We start from the raw sequence: 16,837 nt of genomic DNA, 5'->3' as shown, positions 1-16,837 counted from the left end.
ATAACAAGAACCGTGATCACATGCTCTGGTTACCATGGCACTTTTTTGGTCTGAGGTACCTGGACTGTAATTTGTAGTGGAGGGTGGTCGGAGGAAAGCATCGAAGTGAAAGACACACCTGCTGGGAGACTGCTAGATTGGGGGATGCCAGGAGATCTGGAGAGGTCACATCTGGAGCCGTGTGACATCCAGCAGTGGCCATCCTGATCCAAACACCTGTGGGAAAACAGAAATGTAAGCAAATATGGAAGATTATTTTCTTTCTTTTTTTTTCTCTCTTTTCTCTCTTTGTAGGGACCAGCACTTTCGCTTGTTGTCTTTTTATGATGAAAAAGTACTGATAATCATGAATGGTAATGGTTTTTGTTTTTTTTCTGGTGAAAGTGCACCCTCTACTCACGCTGAAATTGTAGAGAACATCATATAAATGTCAAAATAGTGAATATTTTAATCACTATTCCTGCCCCTGGTAACCTTGGGTGTTTCACTGTAAGACAGTGGTTCCCAACCTTTTTTTGCTTGTGACCCAGTTTTGACAACCCCTTGCAGTCACGTGATCGTGGCCGTCAATCAAGATGCGCCAGCTCAGTTGCCTTTTATTTGAACTCGATTTATATTCAAGAAGGGGAAAGTATAGAAGTTGTTTAAGACTGTGCATGGTGTTTTTACTCTTAATTTTAAAGGAATTAGTTTAAAAAATATATTTTTATCAGTATTTGTTTTCAATCATGAATTACTAGATATTTCAGGCGACTCCATTTGAATTCCAGGTGACCCCACGTGGGATCCCGACCCCAAGATTGAAAAACACTGCTGTAAGATTTCAAAATACAAATGCTTTCCTACTAACTTTATTTGATCCCAATCATGATTGCGTCCTGTCTGATAACAATACCTGTAAACACTGTTCAACTGTTTCCATGTAGTTGATTATCGCCCTTTTACTCAGCTGCCCTTCACTCTGAGAGAGTCTATCTTCCGATCTGTTCTGTGTCAGTGGATTTACAGTATTGTGGAACACCAATAAACTCACAATGGACAATTTTGGAATTACCGGTTAACCTGATGCAGATGGCTTTGAACTGTGGGAGGAGGCTGAAGCACCTGGACACAACTCAACACAGATAAGCAGATTCAAACCTTCCTGGTTCAGAGGACACGTAAAATTACATACTACAACGACATAGATCTTCTCACTGATCAACACTTAAAATGAAACGGAGGAGAAGCATGTAAGTCAAACATGGCACGTTTAAAAGTGGAATAGTGGAAGCCATAGACAGGGTTGGAAAGTCCTGAGAGACATACACAGTGTTAGGTTGGGCCTGACCTTGAGATGTATTATAAAGAAGTGAAATACAGATTAATAGCCTACCTCATATATTTTAAATGATGATAACTTTTAAAGACTACATTTCCATTGCTCCAGCCATTTCTCTGCACAGAAATGAACAGATCAATTCTGCTATTAGAAGCTCATAATTTACCACATTGGCACAGTGTCTTGCTGAGCTGGTGGACACTCCGTCTCCGTCTCTCTTCTCATTCACAAAGTCTCTGTTGTTTTGCCGTTGTTGACGCCTTTGACGCCGCTTCGTGTTCTCTGCCAGAGTAATTGATGGTGGCAGCATCAAGAGACTTCAGACCAAACAAAATCACATCACAGCAAAGTAGTAGATCCCAAACTGCCTTGTCATGTTATAAATATTTCATAGGCATATACAAACAGCATGACATGGGGGGTACACAGCACTCCTGTTACTTTTTCATGAGTTAATTAGTCCCAATTAGAATTTATGATTAGGTAAACAACAACCATGAAATGAGTTTCCCCCCTCAAACCCTTGCATTCCCAACATATTTGTCTCAGCTGAGCAAAAACTAAATAAAAATAAAACAAAGAATGAATTCTTTATGCTTTGCATCTGTCAAATGGCCTCAAGTGGGTTATGTTTAGCTTCCTCTCTTGCTAAAACAAACATTGTGCAAACTAATGTTGCAAAAGAAGTGCAGGGGCGATGATGAGGAGAGATGCAATCAGCTTCTCTGCTAATGGCAGGATGGCTTCATTTATACCAAGTCCAACAGAACACACTGAGAATAATTAAGGCCCACAGACTCGCTCATGCATCCACTTGCTTAGACAACACGCTGTTGTTTCTGCTAAGTGGTCATTGGTTTGGTGATTTCACTGCTTACTGCTTAACTGTAGCATCACTTGTTCTATATTTACTTGAAGAAGCTCCAGTGGCTGCACACTAAAGACTGTCAGAAGAGGAGTGTACAGCCATGATACTCTGGTGGCTCTGCAAAGCTGAGCAGTAGAGCTGTTATCTAAAGGCTAGTATTAGCATGCTAGCAGAGTATCAATTTGCAAAATAGGTAGGCTATGTTATCATCTGAGGCCCTGCCCGCTGCATTTAAAACAGCATTAAAAATGACAATGATCTCAACTGAGATGAGCTTCACATTAAATAGATTAATAATCTCAATCCATGCTTATACAACCAACAATGCGTGTGTGTGTAAAGGTGTAAGCAGGGAACAGTTCATCTACTTTGGAGTTGGTTAGTTACAATGAACACAAAGTAACCTCCAAATGCACAACAGTTAGCAAAGACAGCAAGGTCAGTAACAGCTGGACTTCATTATTCATGTTGCTTTCACTGCTGTAGTCAAGGCGGATACGAGAAGTGTGGACACCAAAGATATAGCAAAAGTTATGTATTTTAAAATGACAACTGGACCAATTTTTTATACCCACAGAACATCTTATATTTCAACATAACAGACATTTTATATAGGACTCAATGAAACTATGGGATCGTACCACCAACGGTAGCCTAACAATTCACTTCCTGTCTGGGATGTGAATTGGTGCACCAAATGTCAAGCTCTGAATCTTACAGTGATGAGTGAGCTTCATCCTGTGGGTACCATGAAGCTCTCCAGGAACTCTTTTATTAATCCATCAAATGTTGACATATTTTGGTGACCTGAAAAAATATCAGCTGATGGGAGATGGTGAGCAATGAATGTTTATAGACTAAAGAAATCACTTAAACAATTGGAATCATGCAATGAAGTACATTACGTTTTTATTGTACTTTATCTCATTCTTTCAACATGTGATGCAGCATGTTTTTTGCCCTATACAAGTGTTTCAAGAATAAAACATGAAGCCCTGACAAAAGTTGGTAAAAGGGGTTGTGGCGCATAGGGTCAGTCAACTGTGTTAATCTGATGTGTTGATCCTGCGTGACAAGTCAGAATCCTGAGTCCCTGTACCAGCTGATCTGAAATGTAGTGGTTAATTGCGCAGCCTGGTGTCATTTAATAAAGATAAACACAGTGGACGACTGCGCTAGGCTCTGTGTGATTCCATTCAAATTATCTCTGAACTACACAGGAAGATGGTGTCACAGAGCACCCACCCTCCCTCAGCAGTCCACCCACCTCCTAAACTGCTGTTTAAAGCGCCACACTTTGCATGTGAATCCTAACATGCAGGAAACTGTCTCTTTAATTCCACAGCTCCAGTTGCCTCCCGGTGTTCCCGTGTCTTATTTTTTTTCTTTTTGCACTGATGTATATGCATGAGGATGTGTTGCTTCAACCTCAATGGCAAAAAGGAAAAGAAAAGGGAAGAAAAAAAACAATACAATAGAGGACTAAGGTCTTATATGACAGGTCACCTATCAAATTTGTATTCATGAGCAGTTAAATGACTGAATTGATGAATAAATGCATAACAAGAATCCTCTAAATTGTTGCATAAATGTCAAAGGATGCACGTGCCACCGTAGCTTCGTAATTTCAATTTACTGGAGAGAGGGGGGAGTGTGCAGCTGATTGGCTGTGGAGTGGTGTAAATGAAAAAAAACGACATCCTCAAGAAAAAGAAAAAAGCACCGCGCTTTATGGCACCAACTGTGTTGCAGATATTATGAAATATGCATGATGAATGTAAAGAGCATGAGGGGGCCCAGACTTACCTGTGGCCAACTGTCTAAGCACAGTGCGGTATTCTGCACAGACAGACACACACAGAGAGAGACATGTTATTCAGTGTGTTATCTTTCAGTGTAGATCTTTATGTCTGCTCAGGTGGAGACATAAGGCCTGTGTGGAACATTCAACAGCAATCTGCTTTAACAACACAGCTCAGTTTGTATACATGCTTATCACCGAGTCAGGCAGCAGGGCCGGTGTTTGACTGTTATTATTCATGATAGGAGACGCCTTTGATCTGGGCTGTGGCGCTCTAACTAACTTGCAACAACGTGCACACCCACGTTGCCAAGGCCACTTCTTTAATAAGACACAAGCTTTCATGTTATTTGTGGTAACTGCTGTGTTCCATTCTGCAGCCACAGAAATCATTGTTCAAGTGGTTTTTGCATTTACTGCCAACAGTTTTTGAACACAGAAAGGAGGGAAAAATAAGAAAAACAACTTTCAGGACAGAGAACAGAAATTATTCTTTAGCATCTGATGGTTTGAGGTGGACCAGGTACTGAAATTACTGGTATTGACAGCTATTATTACATTTTGTAACATAATTGGAATAGAATTATTCTCTGTGCCATGTAGTTACAGTGTGAATTTATACATTTTGGATTTATCTTGTGTTTTTATTTGATTGTTATTCTCACAGTCCAATCACTCAATACCTAATTTTAATTTAAGGCACGTTTATTGAAAATGTATCCACATTCCAACTTTAAAGCCTCAGTAGGGCTGCTGTTAGCAAACCTTTTTTTTTTCAAAGGACATGTCATTTAAGAGCGTATTTATATTATATGAAATTTCAGCTGGACTAATGAGCCTGGTGGTTGGGTGAAGTGCTTGACATTTAACAAGCTGCCTGCCTAATCTTTTGAAATGAATCAGCCATTTTGTTCAAGCTTTTGTTTGTTTGGGTTTTTTCCTGAATTAAAAAAAATGTTTGTTATTTTTCAGATGATTAATGCAGGGTCAGTGTTACTAGAAGACTCTGATTATGAAAGTAAAATATCAAAGCTGAGCTCTGGAGACTCGGATCAAACAGTTCCCAGAAATCTGGAAGGGATTCCCTGACATGAGCTATAGATATGATATGAGGATCCTCCTATCAGAGCAGGAATGTCATCTGACTGATAAAAGTAACTGCTGCACTATAGCATCATGTAATTGGTCATGGCAGACAGGCCAGGCACTGTGTGTGTGTGTGTGCTTGTGTGGCTGGACGCAGCTCTTCAATCAATAGCAATTACCCAGTCACATGGCTGATTGTTGAACTCACTAACAGAGCGTGTGTCGATGTGCATCGTGTTTCTCCTCGGGTCAACACGCCACCACGGTTTGTTCAGTCCGGAGCTGGAGCGCTGGGTGGTGGTGGTGGTGGTGGTGGGGGGGGGGATCGGTGACAGAGGTGGAGCTTGTCTCAGCAGTTCAACAGAGCAGCGCACATTAGCATCAGCAGTGGATGAAAAATTCATTCAAACACCTCTTCAGTACCTTCAGTACACATGTTTACTAAAAAGGCAGAACAGACAGCGCCTTGATGTTATGCTACAAGTGTACAGGAGCTCATTTGTTGAAATAAAGCAGATTAGTCCATTAGTGAGAGTGATGACACACATGCACACACACACACACACACACACACACACTAACACACAGCCAGAGGGGCAGAAACAGCAGTGAATCCGTACAGCTGGATCAATCAAAAGGAATTACAGTGAAATTACAGGGTAGTTTGCTTTTTATCAATACAAGTCCAGGCTATGCGCTAAGATTGATACACAATTATTTCACAACCAGTAGCTGGTTTTTGAAAGCTTAACACCATACACTTTTTTTTCCAGCTCTAGCCACAGCCTTGGATTGAACTAAAATCGGTTTTAATTTCGACATTTCACATAAACACTGAGCATTTGATGACTTGAATACATTACCTAGCTTCTGAATACATTTTCATCTTTTAAGTGTGTTGTTTCTGTAAGGAGAAAAAAAAAGTCTGATTATGAAATAGATTTGCGAACACTAAAAAGAACATTACATTGCAATGTCATCAACATAAATTAATCATTTTTAATGACTACAGAATACAAAAAAGTAGTGAATACAAACACAATACAGACAAACAGTAACACAATGGAAGGAAGACAGGTTCCAGAGTTCAGGTGTCTTTCTTCTGTTTGTCATACGTCTTTCATTTTCAAAACTGTTGACAACTGCGTGATCAGTATCACCATTATTTTGAACTCTCGTCCTGATTGTGACTATGAATAATTAATTTGGGGCTCATCAGTTTATTTCTTTGTATTTAGCAATACTGTGTTCAAGTGACTGGAACAAAATGATGGTGTTATGGCTGCTCATCCATTTTGAGAATCAGTCTCTGTGCTTTGCCTTCAGTGAATGCAGCATAATGTTTCCTGGGTGGGGCACTGGGGGCAGAGCCAAATGATTGAACATGCATTCTAATACAGAACAGTCAATAAACTCAGACACTGGGTAAAATATTTAACACCTTAACCAATATGAGCAAGTTTAAGGCAAGGCACGGCAAATTTATTTGTACAGTTCATACACCAGGCAATTCAAAGTGCTTTATGGAGGCATAGAAATACATTCAAATCAAAAACAGAAAACTTCATTTAAGGGAAAAGAAAGAAATGAGACAGTAAGACAGACATACTGTCATGAGCTGCCTTTACAAAACCCGTTTTGAGGCAGTTGAAGTGCAGAGAAATATTAATCATCACGAGGCTCAGAACCTGCCGGCATGGCTGCAGGAGACTTCCAAATCGTCAACTAGAACTTTCAGTCATCTTCATCTGCAGAAACAGTTTCCCGTTGTCATGGAAGTGTAGAAATTGCAATTTTTCCTTTAGCACTTTAAGGCCTTCTAATCCATGTTGGCTTCCACCAGAGATTGAAAGTTGCACTTGTAACCTCTGAGACAGTACTTGACAAGCCAATCTGTCCAAAAGAACCACTTAATCTGAGCTGTGCTTCAGAATGTCACTGTGAATGGGCCAGAGACATGTGAAGTTGGATGATCAGACATATTGCAGTTTTTGACAACTGAAACAGGAGCTCTTGTTAAAGACAGTGAAATTTCAATTTGTGTAAACTGGCTCGTTGTTAGGGTGGACAAACGGAGGACTGAGCTGTTAGCATGACTATAAACTGTACATAAGTGAAAGTTTACATTACACCAAGCATGAAAGTCTCTTGAGTTTAGACACGTCGTAGCCTTTAATTTTTTTAAACTAATTTCTAGAATTTGTTATTGTTGTGTGTATGAGTTTGTTTTTAATCTGACAGGCCAATTAGAACCAGTCGACAGAGTAAAACAAGTACATTTTTGCTTCCTAAGGTCTGTGCATCTATTTGAAGACATGAAAGCATCAAATGACCTGCAAACAAAACTTCTGTAACAAATTTAATACGGTTTTGAAAACTACAGATCTTAAGGTCCTGACTTTAGAGGAAGTCTTGCTATTGCTAATTTGCCAGTGCTAACAGCTGTTTACTTCCCAGATTTGCAGAAACAACACTTCATTCCATTACTCACCAGTAGCTTTTTCCAAGTGAAAAGCAGCAGCCTTAACTATTTTGTGTAACATGACACTGTATATGCAATGCCAGCATGTATCATAATTTCCCGATAGCGAGTCACTGTAGGCTGCCCCAAAGAAGTTCAGATGGTGTATTATCTTACATGAAGACAACAGTGGTTGAAGCTCTTGTCAAGACACAATCACAGTTGATATTGGTAAGAAATCACATTTAGTGGATGAGCGAATATTCAAATAGCCCTTTTTAGCTAAAGTCAAAGAACCTCAAGGAGTAGGGGAGAACGGGGTAAGATGAGACTCAGGGTTAGTTGATAACACCCCCTGTTTCTAGGAAAAATTGAGCATGTGACCAAATATTAAGGAGGAAGGCATCATTTCATGCTGTGAAATTAATGGGATAGTAGCATTTTTTTTAAAGTGGGGTTGTATGATCTACAAATAGCCCCTAAGTACTTTAATTGCAGTAGAAGACTCTCTACACCCCTCCCGTTAGCAACCCCAGCCCATAGCCCTGCCCAGAGATTTACAACATACATTGTTGTGAATGGACCCAAAGAAACGGCCTATTTTCGTGGCCTTAAAGAGGTTTTACCTGAAAAAAAATACACAGTTCCATTGTTCGCTATAATATATTTTTTTCCAGTCCTTCAAAGTGCAGGAAAAACGCAGTTTTTATTTGGAGCAAACCAACTGCTGATCGGCGGGCGCTAACCCTGGGCGGAGGGATACATGAGTTGGTTAGGTCCAAATAAAAACTGCGTTTTTCCTGCACTTTGAAGGGCTGGAAAAAATTATATTATAGCGAACAATGGAACTGTGTATTTTTTTTTTCAGGTAAAACCTCTTTTAGGCCACGAAAATAGGCTGTTTCTTTGGGTCCATTCACAACAATGTATGTTGTAAATCTCTGTGCAGGGCTATGGGCTGGCGTTGCTAATGGGAGGAGTGCAGAGAATCTTCTACTGCAATTAAAGTACTTAGGGGCTATTTGTAGATCATACAACCCCACTTTAAAAAAAATGCTACTATCCCTTTAAGAACCACATGGGTAAAGTGGTTTAAAGCAGAAGTAAGCAATCCGGTGGTTTTGGCTAACTTCTTGTCAGCTGATGGAGTTAGCAGTCCCCGCCCTCGTCCCTACGTCACCACATTCACGCGCATCCCTTGGCTGCACACACAGAGAGGACCGCCCCTTCATGCCGTTCTCCCTCCTCGGTAACACTTTATTTTAAGGGGTCCTTGTTCCTGTGTAGTTACCTAATTAATTACAGTGTAATTACCTATGTAACTGCATGTAATAGCATGTACTTACATTGTAAATACATTGTGTATTTTGGTGTACTTACAGGTCCTTGTTACACTTGTAATAAGAAATGCTTGTTACAATACCTGGTCAAAGTGGCCTCTCTCTTTGGGGAAGGGGTACATCTGCAAGAAAAATGGGTGAAACCACAACCCATGTTGCCTGGGAAAACTTTTCCATCAATCTTCCTCCTGCCTCTTGAGTCTTGGAACATGTATGCTGTTACACAACTTAGTATATGTAACAGTTGTGTTAATACACCGTTGTTACTCTTTGATACAGTGGAATGAGCACATTAAAATAAAGTGTAACTGCTGGGATACCACAGTTCTTACACATTAACTGCAATAATCAGTGTCTTCGATAGTGTACCACGTGTGCTGTTACACAACATAGTCTATGTAACAGTTGTGTTAGTACACACTCGTTACTCTTTGATACAGTGAAATAAGCACATTAAAATAAAGTGTACCTGGGTCGGGATACCTCAACTCTTATACATTAACTGTGATAACCAGTGTCTTTGATAGTGTAGGCTACCACGTGTGCTGTTACACAACTTAGTATATGTAACAGTTGTGTTAGTACACCTTTGTTACTCTTTGATACAGTGTAATAAGCACATTAAAGTGTACCTGCTGGGATACCTCAGTCCTTAAACATTAACTGCAATAATCAGTGTCTTCGATCTTGTACCACTTATGCTGTTACACAACTTAGTATATGTAACGATTGTGTTAGTACACACTTGTTACTCTTTGATACAGTGGAATAAGCACATTAAAATAAAGTGTACCTGCTACATACTAACATGTAACATCATGCAGAAACTTGGTACTCAAGTATTTTTACATAAACCAATAACTAGAATAGCATTTTTTCAGAAAATGAGACAATGCTGGATAACTCAATTCATATGGAACTGAAAACATCATCAGCAATCTGTATGCATAAAACCACACACTCAAAAAAATGAATTTCAGTGTTCCTTTATCATCCTTTATTTTTATTATCCCCAAAAATCCACAAGGCTTGATCTTTTCCTGTCCTTTAATGGAGTCCTTTATTACTCCTCCGTAAAACTGAAATGATCACAGAAACACAATTTACTTACAGTACTTACAGTAGCATTGCATGAATAGGTACACTTCAATTAGCATCCAGATTAACAAAATGAAAAGAGTTAGCATAGACTGAAAGCTAGCAAGGTATATTTACCGAAAACATAACTAATCATGTCTTAATTACAAAAATACACAATCATGTAACACTGACATATTCTACTCACAGATAGACATTCCCCAAGGCAAAAGCATCCAACAATATTATTTAGCAGTCTGTTTAGCCGTCTGTGCTCACTTTTACACCCGAGCATGAGAAGTGAGCATGCAACAGAAAAAACACAACATAGCTGGACTTGACGAGCCGAGCGCTCACTTCAACGCGGTTTCTCTGAACCAAAGAGAAGACCACTCACTCGGACATGGTTTCTTTGAACAAAAGCACCCACTTTTTTAACCCTCAAAGACAGTACAAAGACACTGGTTATTGCAGTTAATTTATAAGAGTTGAGGTATCCCAACCCAGGTACACTTTATTTTAATGTGCTTATTTCACTGTATCAAAGAGTAACTAGTGTGTACTAACACAACTATTACATATACTAAGTTGTGTAACAGCACATGTGGTACACTATCGAAGACACTGGTTATTGCAGTTAATGTTTAAGGACTGAGGTATCCCAGCAGGTACACTTTATTTTAATGTGCTCATTCCACTGTATCAAAGAGTAACAAAGGTGTATTAACACAACTGTTACATATACTAAGTTGTGTAACAGCACACTTGGTACACTATCAAAGACACTGGTTATTGCAGTTAATGTTTAAGGACTGAGGTATCCCAGCAGGTACACTTTAATGTGCTTATTACACTGTGTCAAAGAGTAACAACGGTGTACTAACACAACTGTTACATATACTAAGTTGTGTAACAGCACACGTGGTACACTATCAAAGACACTGGTTATTGCAGTTAATGTTTAAGGACTGAGGTATCCCAGCGGGTACACTTTAATGTGCTTATTACACTGTATCAAGAGTAACAAAGGTGTATTAACACAACTGTTACATATACTAAGTTGTGAAACAGCACAAGTGGTACAAGACTGAAGACACTGGTTATTGCAGTTAATGTTTAAGGACTGAGGTATCCCAGGTACACTTTATTTTAATGTGCTCATTACACTGGATCAAAGAGTAATAAAGGTGTACTAACACAACTGTTACATATACTAAGTTGTGTAACAGCACACGTGGTACACTATCAAATACACTGATTATTGCAGTTAATGTTTAAGAACTGTGGTATCCCAGCAGTTACACTTTATTTTAATGTGCTCATTCCACTGTATCAAAGAGTAACAATTGTGTACTAACACAACTGTTACATATACTAAGTTGTGTAACAGCATACATGTTCCAAGACTCAAGAGGCAGGAGGAAGATTGATGGACAAGTTTTCCCAGGCAACATGGGTTGTGGTTTCACCCATTGTTCTTGCAGATGTACCCCTTCCCCAAAGAGAGAGGCCACTTTGACCAGGTATTGTAACAAGCATTTCTTATTACAAGTGTAACAAGGACCTGTAAGTACACCAAAATACACAATGTATTTACAATGTAAGTACATGCTATTACATGCAGTTACATAGTTAATTACACTGTAATTAATTAGGTAACTACACAGGAACAAGGACCCCTTAAAATAAAGTGTTACCCGTATTTGGGACCAAACAGTATATAAGTGATTGCTGTCGGAAGATAGAACTATTTAAGACTTATATTAACACAAACATTCCGCTTACTTCTGCTTTAACATTTATGTCCCAAAAAAAAAATCACTCTTGAAAGTGAATTTAATCGATCGTTTAATGAGAATTGTGTTTAGACCAAAGGAGATAATTATACATTTGTTTTATACATGTTGTGGTATCTATGAGCTACATTCTGAGACGAAGATCGGTCCGAAGAGTTTTTCTGATGACTTCAGGTGGAGGCAGGCTAACACTACCTATACACTTCCAGCATTTGAGCTAAGCTAATTACAGGCGATACAGGCTCTCCCTTGTTACTGCACGCACAGTGGAAAGGATGGTGTCTATATCTGCTGGTCATGGACTCGGGAGTGAGGCAAGACACGTTAAAAAAATAATAAAATGTTGGCGTATCCCTTTAAGTAAAGGGAGAGGTGGGAGATGGTGGGACAGTTATGTTTACACTCATTCTGTTTGTTTGGGGATGCACAACATCCTGTAATATACAGTATGCAGATATGTTAATTAGCAACACAATAATGGTATTGATATGTATGGTATCCTAAAGGAGAGGGTAAGCTGTATCCTCAACAACTCTAAAGCAAAGGCTTTATTCAACGGCAGAGACGGTGTTGAGATGAAGACATGAGATAATTTTACACAGTTAAATACACACAATCTACATTGTCACATCAGTTTTTACAAGCTGTTTTTATGTCCAGAGTGGAATCTCCATCACTTGACATTTACTAGTAAAGAGCAGATCCTAATAAAAGTAGAGTATTGACGAACAATATATCAGTCTGAATCATAGGCTATAACCTGCAGCATGTTGATTGTTGTTTGTGTTGTCTTTACAGGCAGAGGCTTTGTGTAAAGTCTGTACGTTCATGGTAAACACTGCAGCCTAGACCTCAGCTGCCTCAGAGCTGGTCAGTGTGTGTGTGTGTGTGTGTGTGTGTGTGTGTGTGTGTGTGTGTGTATGTATGTGTGTGCACGCTTGTGTGACTCATGTAGGTTTGAGAGTATGTTGCAGCGGTACACTGTTAAGCCCTGGAGAGATACACAACCTGCTATGCATCAGTCCCAACCCCCCTCAGCTGTCTTTCTTCAGCCTTAGTGGACATGGCAGTCTGCTCACAAGCATTTTCCTCCACAGGGACATTTACCCCACACACAAACACACAGTCACACACATTCACACACATTCACACACACATACCCCGACAGCGCTCTCCCTGCTCCGGCTTGGATCAAAGCCATCCACACAGTAAATAAACATATCAAAAATGGTCAACCAAATACCTGGTAACTGCTCTGAGAAAAAAAATGAAAATAAAAAGACTCGAGCGACAACAAAGAGAGGGCTCTTGGCGATGGGATCACAGGCAAGAGGAAGCTGATGGACGTGGTGTGAAGATATTCGGTAAACACGCAGGCCTCTGTGCTGACAGCCCTGCAATGATGTCATACAGCCTAACAAGCACACGCCGAGGATTAAAATATACGATGCAGAGTATAGACGTGTGAGAGCCCGCTTTGAAATGCACCCTAAAGTCAACTACAAAGAACTCAAAAGGAGCTTTTAGTGCAAAATCAGCAGGTATATTTGATGGATGCATGGGGTGGCGGGAAGGAGGAGTGGGTATATAAAGATCTTTTATCAGAGGAACTCATATATTTGTGACCAACAGCCTGCAAAAGTTCTCTGAATGCATTTGTATTTATAAACTTGGAATAAATGTGGCAGATGGCATTTCCTAATTTAAAGAGTGGATCTCACATCTTACTTTCAAACCTCTCTTTTAATAAGTCATTGTCTTCATAATATGTTTTATTGCTACTTTTTCTTTTTAGCTTGTGTTCCTGTGCAACTATAATTACGTGTAGACTTCCTTTGCTTCCTTTTGCTTGAAGTTCTAAGTTATTTTGTGTCTGGTTCCTGTTATCAATTTAAAAAGTGACCTGTTAAAATTCATTTAGACATCTAGCATGTGCATTAGCTGTCACACTGTTGCCTGCTCTTTTTCAGTCACAAGTGTTTTTGTGGAGACTTGTCCTATAAATAACAACCAACAATTACCACTAATGGTTACCTTTTACCATTTGGTAACTACGCGCAACGGTTGTTAATGATGGAAGCATGGGAAGATGTCAGAGGGCCTCCAAACTTAAGGAAGTAGTTATTTAAACCAAAAGAAAATCTTTTCCTAGACCTGACCCACTCCATACTGTATTGTTACCACCTGATGAGCATTTGGTATGCTTGCTGGTACATGTCAACTTAACGCCAAGTTTACACCTGCCACTGGCCTTATGAACTGTATTCAACATAAGGGACAAACAGTCAAGTCTGATCTCTGTACATTGTAAAGCTTGATTTGCAGTTATTCTCCGTAACCATGGAAATATGTCATTTTGTTTTGAGAATAACTGTCAAATTAGATGTTATTGCAGTTAAATTTAGAAGCTTAAAGCAGAAGTAAGCAGAATTTTTGTGTTATAATATAAGGCCCCGTCCATACGAACCCGGGTATTTTTGAAACCGTGTGTTTCTCTACACGGTTTGGCCTTTCGTCCACACGTAACCGCAGAACTGGGCTCCTGAAACCGGAGTTTTTTGTAACCGGAGTCCAGGGTGAACTTTTTCGAAAACTCCGGTTTCAGCTTCACGTGTGGACAGGAAAACCGGACATTTTTCAGAAATCCCTGCCCTCCCTAGTTACTGTTGCTAGCACGTCAAGTTCTCGACGCTGACCATGCGCTGACCACTCAGACGCTCCTGTGAATATCAATAATCACTAAACATGCGGACACTAATACAAAACCGCGTGGTCACCATATGTGGTTACATGCTGCTATTCCGACATGCCGCTATTTCGACATTGACTTCTAATTTTATTTTTCAAGCGTCCCACTATTCCGAGATTCTTTTTTTCATTGTCGGAGTAGGGGCACTTTACTATTTTTCAAACATTCCGCTTTTCCGACATTGATTGATTAGGTTACGTTATAGTCAGACCTGTCCTGATTTTTTTTCTTCATCTGAGACACTGTTTCTCATACACAAATACATAGGCCTATAAGAGAGAAGAAAAAACAAACCCTCCAAGTTTAAAAACACACCGGCAGCAGCACCCCTGATCTGCAGCTACTGAGACTGTTATTATTCTGTCACTGAAGTCAGCTGAAGAGAGAATAACTTTGTTGCTGCTCCACAGAGAGCACATGGCTAATTAATATGCACGTGCTGACCATATATGGTTGTGTCTAGGCATTCCGGGGGCAGAGGTGTGTTCACGTGCACAACTGCACACCATTCTTGTATCCAGTTTGATTTATCAAAGATAAATTGCGGAGAGTTGTGCATGCACAGTTTGATAGATCTGAAAAAGGTGTAAATATTTTGGGTGTCTTTTCTCCGTAGGCCTAAGCAAAACATTTAGTAGCAGCAGTTTTACACTGCTTACTTACAGTTTTGATAAATGAGGCCCCAGGCCCTGAGCCCAGAGCCCAGACGCTCACAGATGCAGCTCTCCGCTGTCCGTGGTGCTGAAGGTGACAGGTTAACTTGACAAACAAACTGCAGCATTGTTCTGTTTGTTTATCATGTGTGTTAGTTTTGTTTGCGACTTGATAGTTGAGTTGTTGAAATTAAGAACATCACTCCCTCATCAAACCGGTGACAGGCATGCTGAAAAGAAAAGAGAGAGAGACGCGCCTGGGTATCGCAGCTGTAAAAAAAAAAAAAAAAAAAAAAAAATCGGAATAGCGGTATCAAAAAGTGTCGGACTACCGGCATGTCTAGATAGAGGGATGTCGTCTAATAGCGGGATGTCTAAATAGAGACATGTCGGAATAGCGGGCGGACCCCACCATGCTGATATGGCTAAAATAGGCTTTTATCAAATTGTAAATTGCGGTCACTTCCCCACTGTGTTGCTTCCTTCCGTCCTGTACATTTGTTTTAAATGAAGCCTTTCAGAATCAATCAGTGGATCGATGGATTATCGTTACGATGTGTGTATTTGTGTATTTTCGTGTCTGTCATAAACAAGAGATTACGGGCGGGGTGTGTTAGTAGCGCGGACTCGCGGTGCCGGTCAGTTTGAGCTGTTTGAGCCTCCACTCTCTCTGTAGGTACAAGTTACAGCTGCTTTCCTGTTAGGAGTGATATCACCACCTACTGCTTTGGAATGCACATGAAGACGGATTTGCGGTTTCATGTGGACGGAGTTATTTTTTTATCACACCGGTGGTGTGGACGCACATTTTTTTTTAACCGGGGTCCAGAAAAGTTCGGTTTCAAAAATACCCGTGTTCGTGTGGACTAGGCCTAAGTCTTAAATAGTTCTATCTTCCGACAGCAATCACTTCTATAGAGTGTTTGGTCTGAAACACGGGTCTGTCAGTCACTCTGCTCTGCTGTAAGCCGAGGAGAAAACTTTCCTTGTATCCTACAACCTTTATCCAATGAGGAGAGAGAACGGCATAAAGGGGCGGTCCTCTCTGTGTGTGCAGCCAAGGGATGCGCGTGAATGTGGTGACGTAGGGACGAGGGCGGGGACTGCTAACTCCATCGGCTGACAGGAAGTTCGGATCGCTTACTTCTGCTTTAAACAGACACAAAAAAAAGAAAACAAACCAAAAACTAAAACAAATAAATAAATAAATCAGCTCCATCATGCAATAATAATGTGGCTAATCTAGTCAAGGGAGTTTCATTGTTGCAGTTATAATAATGAACGCTTATGGGAAGGGAGTGATCCTGGTCATGCTTTGAAACACATCAAAGTATTGATGAAACAAAAATAAGAGTGATCCATTATCCACTTGTAACACAGTGCATCCTGTGACAAACTTAGTTTTCCTTGGTTAACTCCTGCTGGGTACAGCTCATTAAAAGCTCAGATTTACAAGATTCATTTGAGTCTCGGCTGCTATTGGGTGAGAAGCGGGGTACGCCTGGAACTTGTCACCAGTCACTGGCTTATGTAATACCTGGTCATAGAATATGCTGCCTGGTTAAACATTAAACATCTGATCAAACATCTGCTGAGCTCAGATTTTGAACTCTTGTGTCTTGAGAAAGGATTATACACAGATCATCTGCTCAGCTTTGAAATCAAATTTTCTTTTTTTCTGAGCT

This window comes from Trachurus japonicus, chromosome 24 (assembly GCF_045865225.1).
Source record: "Trachurus japonicus isolate A0001 chromosome 24, Traja_1.0".
NCBI classification, from domain to species: Eukaryota; Metazoa; Chordata; class Actinopteri; order Carangiformes; family Carangidae; genus Trachurus; species Trachurus japonicus.
This window is presented reverse-complemented; position numbering follows the sequence as displayed.